Raw genomic sequence first — 11,383 nt, forward strand, 5'->3', positions numbered from 1 at the left:
AACGCAGCCAGGATTTGCTGTGTTGCTTTGTGACTGATAGTGTGTGACATGAGATGCTGCACCTTTCTGTCTATGTCACAACCGTACATATGGCCTAGGTGAAAATGATGAAAATGGACATTTTTATCCAGAGTTGTGATCTGTTCATTTCAAAATAGAAAAAAAAAACAGGATAGGAGACCACTAACAAAGGAGTGGCGATTAGTGATGAGAAAACTTGCCAAACCCAAACGCTCGGCATTTGACTCCTGGTGTCTGGAGAAGTTGGATGCAGCCCAAGGCTGCCAGGAAAACTCCCTAGAGCGGCATCTGACTTCTACAGGCACTGGCAGTCAAATGACAAGTTTGCTCATCACTAGTGGGGATGTGACCTCTAATGGGCATCCCACTTTTTAGTTTTAATGGAAGACTCTGGTTCCTATTCTTAAGGACTGCACTCCCTACAACCAATTAGTTATCCCCTGTGTGAATAGTTGATATCGTGGCAAGTTTTGGATTTAAAAAAATCACAGCTATTTTCTTGCAAAAACAGCACCCCCTCTACTCAGGTCGTGTGGTATTACAGTTCAGCCCCATTCGCTGCAATGCCACTAAGCTGCAAAACCCCATTTAAACTGAGGACAAGAGCGGTGCTGTTTTTGGAAGAAAGCCTTGTTTTAACTGGAAAATCCCTTTTAAATGAGTTTTCTATCCAAGCTTATATTACCAGCAGTAAGAGGTAGGGAGAGTTCAGATGTTAGTCCTGCCAAGCTTCCCTGCAGCTTTGAGCGCTGTTTTACATTGCTGAAGACTTGATAGACTGGTTGGCACTTGGTGGTTATTAGAAGCTGCTTCTTAACAACCATACCAAAATTTAGTTGGACAAAAGAGTAGGAGAAAAGCTGCTGGTCAGCATATACATCATACTATTTTCCTTGTAAATGTGTTAAAATTCAGATTTTTATTAAAAGTAAATGTTCAGCTTTAGGCCGTATAGTGGGCCCCATTAATCAAAGCTGTATAACGGGTAATCTGCCATTATTGCCCTCATCAACCATGTCTGGGCCACAGTGGAGGGTGGTTGCTCAGAACCTTTATTGCTTTTGGAGGACCTCTTCTGCATTTCACCTGTGGAGGAAAATTTAACCCTTGCTGCCAGATTCCAGGGAAAACCAGGGGTCCCTGCACATCGTGATGAATAGAATCTTATACAGGTTTCCAGAAATGAGAACGCACAGCAGCAATGATCATGTAGTCCATGTCCTTCTATATCTCATAGAGAGGAGGAAATATTTTACAGGCAGTCCTTCACTGCTGTATTGTATTTATGCCTTCATTATAGTTTTATAGTTTTTACTATGATTAGTATTAATACATCCAATGTTTTTCGAGGCTTTGTTCAGTGACTGGTTGTGCCAGGCTGTGAGACATTGAATTGGCAATCAGTTGTCTGAACAAAAAAAAAAATTGAGGCTACATTCACACATCGGTATATTTTCAATGCTGAAATTTACGATTAGGATTTTTTTTTCTGTAATCCATAAAATATAAACCATATTGTGCTTTAAAAAAAAAAAAGGGGGGGGGGCATATGAAATGATGACACTAGCTGTCTCAATAACTCGGGAGCAGCTTAAATGGGGGTGTCACAGAATTGCTGATGGTTTTGCGGAGTGCTTAGGTGTTCTCCGCAAGATGCGGAGGCTCCCATAGACTTCTATTGGAGTGTCCGTATCTCAGGTTTAGACCGCATTACAACCCATCCTATCTTTTTACGTTGCGTATTACAGATCGGTGAAAATATAGGATGTAATGGGTTACAAAATACAGTTTTGGATCCGCAAATACTCAGAACTTATTTATTGCTCTTTTTTTCCCTGTGAAATCCAAAGCTTTACAGCAGTGTTGCTAGTTCCTGGCAGGGAATGTACTCACGGTAGCTTTTTTCTTTTGCTGCTTAATTGCAGAGATGGTTTTGCCCAGGGAATTTATATGTATAGAGTTCCCCTTTTAAGACTGTATATTGGGATGCACATTAATTGCTTTAATATGGGGACACAGGAATGGTAAATGTTATAATGTGAATAATATCTAGCAATCTTAGTTAACATTAGGACAGTATTAGTTGTCATAAGTGCTAATAATTCAGTGGACTGCAAATAACCAGGACAGCCTATACCGGGAACAATTGGGACTCGACCTCATCACCTAATATTACATATGTAGTGTGAACCTAGCCTAAAGGTGGAAACACACAAGTAGCGTTTTAGGAAGAAATACAACAACTTCCTTTGGGTTTGACTCCAAGGGCCAGTTTGCATGGAGTAAAAGAGGCAGAATTCCACGACTGAACTCTTTGCCGTAAAATCCCACCAGCCTCTGTGTCATACAGGCTATCTATGGTACATATAGACAGCCTGTATGACACGGAGGCTGGCGGGATCCGCAGCGGAGAGTTCGGTTCCAGAATTCCGCCTCTTTTAATCTGTGTGAACTGGCCCTAAAAGAAACATCAAAAATGTGTGTAATTCCTGCCCAATGTTTGTCTTGGTGGAAACGGAGTCCTATCTTCATCAGGATTAAGGAGGTCTTCTTGACTAATGATAAAGATGATGAATGTGGTTCTCATTCCTATACAAAATCTGTGATGAATGTGATGCTACTTTTTGTATGACCAATATTGCACCAGGCAGCTGCCTTGACAACCCAACCATCCAGAGTGCGGCTGCTTATGTTCATACCTAATGTCAGATCAGGTGGGAGTATATATGTGGATAGCACTCAACTATGACCAATGTATTTTGTGGAAAGGTCTAGAATCCTCTATGTACTTTGAAAAGTAAAATCTGAATTTTTTTTTTTCTTCTTCAGGTTAGAGACAGCCTTATTCCCTCCACCCCCTAATAGTAAACCAAGGTCTCTCAAATTTTAGATCGATTTGTTCCCTCTTGCCCACCTTCTCCGTATGAAAACTTTAGAAATGGTAGGGGGTTATTATCTGTCACATCATCTATATAAAGATGTATTCCTGCTGGACCTCTGAGGCTGGGTTTACGCCATCATCCATGGCATGTACAAATCAGCATTCTGTCAAAATGGAATAACGACGTGGAAACCATGGGCCCCATAGATTTTACTGTAGTCGGCTAGTGACCACATTTGGCTCATTCTCTCAATGTATAAGTGTTTGGACCTGGACCGTAAATCATGGTGTGCTAAACTTTAGAGCCCAAACACGTAGAGTGTATTTGGGCCATTCACATTTAAGTGGCCCCTGCCTCTCTGCTTGTATTCGTTGGCATCCCATTTTGACAGGATGCTAATGTGTACATGGCACGGATGGCACAGTCTTGGTGTGACTTCGGCTGAAGACATATTTATGCAGGTGATTTGAGGCATGTTATGGGGTAGGCAGGAAAATAAACCATCCAATATGGCGACTCCCAAGGAAGTCGTTTATGCTTTGGTGAAGGTGCTCAGAGATACAACCGCCTTAAAGATATTGAAGAAGAGACATTCATCAGAAAAGAGTGGCCCTGTTTTAGGAGAGTAACTTTTCTAAGAGACATTTTGCCTCCAGGTTTGTGGATCCAGGGTTCCATAGAAAGTGACTGGGCAGAAAGACTGATCCCTATGCAGGGAAGTGCTGTTACCTGTTGATGCCTTACTACTGTGTGCAGAAATATTATTTAATAGGAATACTGGCAATTTATGCAAGTTGGTCCATTCACAGACCATCTAGTTGTTGGAAGCCACAAAGAATCAGTCCAGCGCAGCACAGTCTATCCATTGACCTCTTCTGTTTATGTTCAATGCAATGATGTACAGATATGGAAGAGTAATGGCTCCAGTAGGACCGTGAATACAGGATTGATCAGTAATCTGCAGGGTTCTCTTGTGTTAATCCATTGTATATTCTACAACATGGCTCTGCTCTGTTATGTATAATTCTGTATAATGCAGTCCATTGTGTACTGTGAGGTGTTCTGTGGTGCCTATATATATGTGACATATATAATGTTGTAAATCCTAAGTTTGACCTTTTTGCATTTTACTTTTCCAACTGTAAATGGATTCACATTGTGCTGTTAATGTCTGTCATTTGTTTAGCTGTCTAAGGTAATAAATGGTTAATTATACTCTACAGTAACCCTCTCAGTATGGCTTTATATACTATTAAGTGCACTTCAGTGCCGAGTGATGAACTCTGTCTAATTTTCCAGCAGGCATGGCCAGGGAGGAACATGATTTAAAAAAAAAAAAAAAAAAAAAACTCTACTTGCCTCACCCCGTTCCTCCACAGCACTGCATTACCACAGACGTCATGAATTGGCTCATGGATTGCCCATTCAGCCAGTCAGTGATTGTGACGAGACACGGCTTCAGTCACTGATTGCCATTGAGCAATTGGCTGGGCTGGGTATTTATCCTCATGGCGACATCTGAAATTTGGGCGAGTTCTGGTGGGGGTCAGAGTAAGTGCTTCGGGGGCAAGGGAAGAGGTAAGTAGCCATTGTTCATTATGGTGTCGTTCCCCCCCCCCCCCCCCCCCCCATCTGCTGTCAATTTATTAGTTTAACCGGACTTTATAACACAGTACACGACCACCGCTCTGCTAGATCAACACTTGCTTACAGTCATAATATATACTAATCCCTGCAAATAACTGAATGACGAGTGTTTACACTCAAAAGATGCAATCAACATTTTCGTTTATCATTTAATTGTTGGCGTGTTTACACCAGAGAATTATCGCTTACATTCGAACAAATTAACTATTTATTGCACTATAATTGCCCTGTGTAAAAGCCATTCAAGCTGCAAAACCACATCCAAACTCAGGACAAGAGTGGTGCTGTATCTAGGGGAAAGCAGCCATGTTTTTCTAAGCCTTAAGTTAAAAAAAAAAAAAAAAAAAGTATATAAATTGGGTGTCATTATCATAGTATTGACCTGCAGAATAAAGATATGCCTGTCAATCATCCGTGCTTTAACAGGGAGAGCGCGATGACTAGTCCCGGGTGGCTCCGTCGCCCCTCTTCCTGCCTCGCGTGCAGCCGCTGCAGGTACGTGATTAGAGCTGCACAGTAACTCTATACACTGCTGCAGGGAACCATATCAGCACAGTTGTGCTGATTGGTTCCCTTTAAATGAATATGTTCAGTCAGTATAAAAATGTATTTAATAATTATCAACCAATGTATTAAAAGCAATGTGACTTATCAGCACATATTATATTATATGCGCTATTATGTGCTATTATATTTGTATTGTACATATTACATAGTTTTGCTAATGTGTATTGTGGTTGTTAATTATTAAATTATATTATTTATACTATATATTTGGGTTTTCATGTGTTCTTTATAGTTTTATGCAACTTTATTTTGACTGTAATTATACGACATGGAGAGAAAGGAGCGGCTGCACATCCCACTTATGGCTGATACTAATGCTGCTAGGCCCATTTAAAAAACCAACGCCAGGATGTTGGTATATAATTTGATCAAACCATATCGCCCCGTGTACCACGTGCAGGTCCCCTGGTTCACACGGGTCCCTTCACTCCACACCGTGTCTGTCAGCGATCGCCACCCCGTAAAGCGTGCACATGCAGGGAAGGGAGGCCATGGAATGGCCCTGCAAACCCAATGTCACAGGACTAAACCCAAAATGCCCCACCAAAACCCAGCCGGAACAACCCGCGGGGAAGGTTGCCCCCAAACAACACAAGTATGAATATGGTATTACACTCACCACCACTGCTGCAGACAGAATGGGAAAGACATAAGGTACTGACTAAGGATTGTCCGAACCTGCCGAGGTTCAGGTTCGTATGAATCCGAACGCTCTGCATCAGATTCCCGCTGACTGGCCGCTCCGTGCAGTGGGTGGATACAGCAGAAGGACCGCCTGGAAAACTAGGATATAGCCATAGGCTGCACGAAGCGCCCAGACAGCGGGAATCATTGCCGAGAGTTCGGGTTCGTACTTACCCAAACCTTGGCAGGTTCGGACCATCCCTAGTACTGACATGTAAGCACAGATGTATCCTGACAATTTGGGTCATGTGGGTCTTAGAAGGGGAGTGGCAGCTGCTCAGAAAAGCAGGGGACCTGCACGTGGTACACGCGGCAATATGGTTTAATCAAATTATATATCACCGTCCTGGCGTTGGTTTTTAAAATAGGCCTAGCGGCATTAGTGTCAGCCATAGGTGGGATGTGCAGCTGCTCCTTTCTCTCCATGTTGTAATTGACTGTATTAACTGTATTATTATTTAAAATTATAGTTGTTTTTAAAGGGGTTGTCCCACCTGCCAAGAATTAAATTCTGTGCCACTGTGTCCCTGCTCACTTTGTGGCTTGGTGTGGGGGGGAACGAGGACCAGATGCAATGGTGCTGAGCTGAATCAGCTTGGCATTACTGTGTCTCTCACTCAGTTGAAGATAGTGGAGGGGTCCCCGAGGTCCTGACCACCTGACTGGCATTTCAGCGTGGTGGTTGGGAACCTAGGCAACAAGTTGACAACTATACAGGGAGACAAAGGGGCCATACTTCAAAAGAAATCTGTTTTGGTAATGCTGAGCATTTGCAAAATAGCTTTCTTTTGCATTACCGATCAAGGTTTAGGTAATGGGAATACCGCTTGAAGTATTATTTGTATGTGACAGGACCTGATGAAGGTGTGTAAATTTAGCTGAAACACATCTGTTAGTTATTCTAATAAAATACAAGTGGTTCCGATATAGAGTAATTGGATACCGTTATGGAGTGGAGATTGTGTAATAATAATTACAGGAGAATGCATTTTGTGTATCTGTATATTGTTGATTTTTACTGAAAATAAAAAAAGGCAACAAATACTACTATACATGTAAAACAACCCCTGTCTCTCTGTTATTAGAACATATGGACATTACAAGATTGACATTACGAGATGGAAGCCCTACTGTAACCCAGAGTAGAGTGACAATGGTTTTAGGGCTCCACTACATAGGGCAGATATTGACTGAACAGGTTGATGTGGTCCTGTGTAATAGGCCTAGCAGTCAATGCATAAACAAGGAAGTGCTTGTCTGCTGACTGGGTTGTTCTGACATGTGGAAAAGTCATTGGCTGTCAGAAGCACCTGTGTACGATGTGCAGCCAATGTCTTGACTGCCAAAAACGGCCACACAAAAATCCAGCAATAGTGAGGAGCGAACCTACTGAAAGTTCGGGTTTGTCCGAACCCAGATGATCTGCATTTGACTTCTAGTGGTTGGAGAAGTTGGATAAAGCCCTACGGCTGCCAGGAAAACATGGATATCGCCTATTTCTTTAGTGTTGTGTGGTCGTTTTTGAATCTGCGACTTCTCCCTGGCATCCTTGATATATCCCCCCCCCCTCCCTATCTGCAATAATGATAATGATTTTTCAATTAAACAATTATTGGCTTTATTTTAAGGTAAATAGGTACTGTCACTTTAAAAAAACCTTTGACTTTTTGTACAGACATGTCAAATGTTTTGATTGGTTGGTGTTTGAGTGTTTAAGGTGCGCACTAAGGGGGAGATTTATTAAACTGGTGTAAAGTAGAATGGTCTTAGTTGTCCCTAGCAACCAGTTTCCACTTTTCATTTTTCAAAGAATCTGTGAGGAATGAAAAGTGGAATATGATTGGTTGCTAGGGGCAACTAAAACAATTCTATTTTACACCAGCTTGATAATTTTTCCCCTTTGTCTATCTCTGTGACACGTGACCAAGACTAAATCCCAGTCTGCATCTTGAATGCAGACTGCGAGGGTTTGTGGAGAAGTACTTAGCTGCACGCTTCTTTCCTTGCTCGATCTAGTGACTGGTATGGTCACTGAGGATATTGTAACCCCCCTTTCCATATATGTGTCACCATTCAGTATTTCATATTTACCTGTATAAACCATTTGTTGTCTTTCTGCTCAAAAAATGTTTGTTTTTCAATTGTTGCACAGTGTAGTCTCTGCCCCATCAATGACGTCATTAGAATGGGCCGCTCCTACTGCACCGAAGCATCGGGGATCATCTTTCCAGGAATCAGTGGCGCAGGTGCGGTCGGGCAGTAAGATTTTACCGCGTCTGCACTTAGGTCTGCCTTTAGAGGGTAGTCAGAGTACCAAAAAAGATTATACCGCAGGGGCAGAAGGAAGATTGCATTAATTTCTCTGCTTGTCAGCAAACAACATCATGCCATCAGCTGAGGATACGGCAACATTATTGCTCGACCGCACCTGCATCACTGATTCCCGGCGCTTCACAGCAGTAATTCTAATGACACATTCTAATGACGTCATGGAGAGGGCCAAGACTGCAGTGCTGACATAGGCGGCAGGATGGGGACAAAATGGCTGTGAAGCCCCGCCCAGATGACACTTATTATTGTATTATACAACCTATTTAATGCCTGCAGCCAGGTTTAGTCTAAAGACATGCCAGAGCCTTAAAGGGGTTGTCCGGCGATAAAAAATTATTCACAGAATAACACACATTACAAAGTTATACAACTTTGTAATGTATGTTATGTCTGTGAATGGCCCCCTTCCCCGTGTTTCCCCCCCCACCCACGCTAGACCCGGAAGTGTGGTGCATTATACTCACGCGTGGCCGCGTCATCAGCCGCTCAGCCGCGATTTGCTGAGCACAGTTATGCTCAGCCAATCGCGGCTGAGCTTCGGATGACGCTGCAGAGGGCGGCCGGCACTCGGGAAGATCCGCCGGCCTCCCGAAGAAGATGTCACTGCTGAGGATCGGAGACCGTGGTCGGCACGTGACAGGTAATGTATAGCGCACCACACTTCCGGGTACACGGGTGGGGGTGGTGGGACACGGGGAAGGGGGCCATTCACAGACATAACATACATTACAAAGTTGTATAACTTTGTAATGTGTGTTATTCTGTGAATAATTTTTTATCGCCGGACAACCCCTTTAATCTAATTTATCATTGTTTATGAAAAAATTATCAATATCATTTAGAAGTACAGCACAAGAAGCTGGCTTCATAATCCATACATTCACAATTATCCTGGTTTTTGTTGGGACACACAAGTCCATTGGTGGCACTACACTCCTATTGAGAGTTTTTATACAGGGGAACTTGACTTGGCGGCACTAAGCTCCTAGTGGGGTAACACACGGCTGCCAAATAATCCCAAGAATTTTTCCAACATCTTCGTCAGGCCTGAGGTTAGCTGGTGGCTGTTAAACCATTCCGTCCAAGTGCATTGGTTATTGGAGCAGGTAGTTGGATTTGCTGCAATAAAAAAAGAAAAAGAAAATTTGAAGTTTTAACAACCATGAAAATTGGCATGGTCATTAAGTGGTTTAAGGAAAGGAGTGGATATAAATCAATGACATAGTAGTTACCTGTGGGCAGAGCGGCGATCTGTGAGGTTGAAAGTTCTGGCATCTTTGTCGTAAGGTTTGGTAAAAGAGGCATCTCTGTGATTTTTTGCCTTGGTGAATGTGGCATCTTAGTCGTAAGGTTTGGTGAATCAGGAATCTCTGTGGTGGTTTGGCTTGGTGAATGTGGCATCTCTGTTGTAAGGTTTGGTGAATCGGGCATCTCTGTGGTTGTTTGGCTTGGTGAATGTGGCATCTTTGTGGTAAGGTTTGGTGAATCAGGCATCTCTGTGGTTGTTTGGCTTGGTGAATGTGGCATCTCTGTTGTAAGGTTTGGTGAATCGGGTATCTCTGTGGTTTGGCTTGGTGAATGTGGCATCTTTGTCATAAGGTTTGGTGAATCAGGCATCTCTGTGGTTATTTGGCTTGGTGAATGTGGCATCTTTGTCGTAAAAGTTTGTGAATCAGGCATCTCTGTGTTTGTTTGGCTTGGTGAATGAGGCATCTCTGTGGTTGTTTGGCTTGGTGAATGTGGCATTTCTGTCGCTAGGTTTGGTGAATCAGACATCTCTGTGGTTGTTTGGCTTGGTAAATCTTGCACTTGATCACAGGAACAACAGAGGAATTGCACCCTAAAGTCTATACATGGGGCCTCATTGTTTTTGTTGAGACAGATCAGCCCTATGCTCTTTTCACACTGGGTGTTGTACACCAGGTCCTTAAAGGGGATATAGGGAAATCGGACAGAGCCACAGTGAATGTCTCTAGGTTTTCGGCACACATTATATCCACGAGCTGTGATGTTACTCAGGGTCTCCCATTCTCCACCATTGGGACCTTCTTTTGGACGGTTGACACTAAACCACTCTGTCCATTTACAAGAACATTTTGGGTTTCCAGTGGGCACTAAACAGAAAAGATAAGATAAAAATATAATTATCTTCATTCATTGTGTAGAAATAAAAATATTTAGGAGAAACTTTGGCAATGGATTTTCAGTCTGGGCCTTCCCCAGAGGCCATATGTGGGTTGTCTCCATGCCCTATTAGAGTATATACTGTAGGGACACCATACAAACAATATCTGCTGATCATGGCATTGAAGGTCTTAATAACAGGTGCCCAACCTGTTGGGTGTCCGATTGATACCCCTGCAATATGCTGGGTGCCAACAGTTACTATGGCCTCCAGGTCTGCCATGGTTAATCTGCTAAAAGTCTGTCTCAGGCAGACTCTGTTGATAGTAGTACACAAATTAAGGTGATACATGCAATTCCATAGCAATTAGAGATGAGCACACTTCGAGTATGTTCTGGTTCTTCCCAATCGGAACTCTCTGCATTTGATTATAGATGGCTGATCAAGATGGATGCATCCTTAGGGAAATAGGTACAGCCTACTGCATTCAACTTCTTTAGCCACTGTTAATCAAATGCCAAGAGTTTGGTTTCGGAAGAACCCGAACATCCTTGACGTGCGCCCATCTTTTAATAGCAATCCATAGATCAGTTTTTGTAATCTACTGATCTACTGATTATCTATCTATCTATCTATCTATCTATCTATCTATCTATCTATCTATCTATCTATCTATCTATCTATCTGTCAAACAAACAAATATATAACCTTATTGCAGTATATTTTAGTATATAATTTCTCCAAAGTAGTAAAGCTTGTAGTTGGTCTTATATAGTAACAGTCAACATATGGCCACAAATGTTCTATCTGACACAATTTTCCAAATGATTAAGGTCCAGCGAAAATTTTTGTGAAAGTACTGTATTGCACCCCAAAAGTTATACAAATCACCAATATACACTTATTACAGGAAATGAACATAAAGTGCTTTATTCCCTGCACTTACTACTGCATCAAGGCTTCACTTCCTGGATAAAATGGTGATGTCACGACCCGACTCCCAGGGCTGTGCGGGCTGTGGCTGCTGGAGAGGATGATGGCAGAGGGACACTGAGGGACACAAGGCACTGGAGGGACACTGAGCATCCCTCTGTCATTATCCTCTCCAGCAGCCACAGCCCACACA

Source organism: Dendropsophus ebraccatus, chromosome 4 (assembly GCF_027789765.1).
Source record: "Dendropsophus ebraccatus isolate aDenEbr1 chromosome 4, aDenEbr1.pat, whole genome shotgun sequence".
Taxonomy (NCBI): Eukaryota; Metazoa; Chordata; class Amphibia; order Anura; family Hylidae; genus Dendropsophus; species Dendropsophus ebraccatus.